The 1,445-nt window shown below is 45.3% G+C and overlaps 1 pseudogene; it reads left to right on the forward strand.

The window, feature by feature from the left end:
- Positions 1-217: 217 nt before the first annotated feature.
- On the forward strand, positions 218-1,163 carry LOC105818596 (annotated as a pseudogene).
- The last annotated feature ends 282 nt before the right edge of the window (positions 1,164-1,445 follow it).

Below are 1,445 nucleotides of genomic sequence, written 5' to 3' on the forward strand. Positions count from 1 at the left end.
TTTTGAGGTCTTATCCAAATAATCTTTGTCCAGACCAACATCCTGTTGCATTTCCCTGATGTTTTCTTCTAGGAGTTTCATAATTTCAGGTCTTACATTTAAACCTTTAATCCATTTTGAGTTGATTTTTGTATATGGTGAAAAATGGGGATCTGGCCTTTCTGCCTGTGGATGCTGCCGAGGAAGCCTTGTTCAAGTCTCTCTTCCCACTGCCGGTATGTCTAAGTCAGAGTCTCCTAAAGAGCCTGAACAGCTGCAGAAGCTCTTCATCGGGGGATTGAGCTTTGAATCCACTGGCGGGAGTCTGAAGAGCCATTTTGAGCAAAGGGGAACACTCAGGGACTGTGTGGTAATGAGAGACCCAAACACCAAGCGAGAGCTCCAGGGGCTTTGAGTTTGTTATGTGTGCCACCGTGGAGAAGGCGGGCGCAGCAATGAATGCACAGCCGCACAAGGTGGATGGAAGAGTTGTGGAACCAAAGAGAGCTGTCTCCAGAGAACAGTCTCAAAGACCAGATACCCACTTACCTGTGAAAAAGATCTTTGTTGGTGGCATTAAAGAAGATAGTGAAGAACATCACCTAAGAGACTATTTTGAACAGGACAGGAAAACTGAAGTGATTGAAATCATGACTGACAGAGGCAGTGGGAAGAAGAGTGGCTTTGCTTTTGTAACTTCTGATGACCATGATTCTGTGGATAAGACTGTCATTCAGAAATACCATACTGTGAATGGCCACAACTGGGAAGTAGGGAAAGCCCTGCAAAGCGAGAGATGGCCAGTGCTTCATCCAAAGAGGTTGAAGTGGTTTTGGAAACTTTGGTGGTGGTTGAGGAGGTGGTGTTGGTGGGAATGACACCTTTGGCCATGGAGGAAACTTCAGTGGTCAAGGTGGATTTGGTGGCAGCCATGGTGGTGGTGGATATGGTGGCAGTGGGGACGGCTACAATGGATTTGATAATGATGGAAGTAATTTTGGAGGTGGTGGAAGCTACAACGATTTTGGCAGTTACAACAATCGGTCTTCAAATTTTGGACCCAGGAAGGGAGGAAATTTTAGAGGCAGAAGCTTTGGAGGCCACAACTTTGCCAAACCACAAAACCAAGGTGGCTGTGGTGGTTCTAGTAGCAGCCTAGCTATGGCAGTGGCAGAAGATTTTAATTACTCCCAGAAAACAACGCCTAGCAGGAGAGGAGAGCCAGAGAAGTGACAGGGCAGCTACAGGTTACAACAGATTTGTGAACTCAGCCAAGTACAGTGTTGACAGGGCCTAGCTGCTACAAAGAAGACATGTTTTAGACAATACTCATGTGTATGGACAAAAAACTCGAGGACTGCATTTGTGACTAATTGTATAATAGGTTATTTTAGTTTCTGTTCTGTGGAAAGTGCAAAGCATGCCAACAAAGAGTTTTAATGTAGATTTTTTTGCACCCATGCTGT

This window comes from Propithecus coquereli, unplaced genomic scaffold, assembly GCF_000956105.1.
Source record: "Propithecus coquereli isolate 6110/MARCELLA unplaced genomic scaffold, Pcoq_1.0 Scaffold443, whole genome shotgun sequence".
Classification (NCBI taxonomy): Eukaryota; Metazoa; Chordata; class Mammalia; order Primates; family Indriidae; genus Propithecus; species Propithecus coquereli.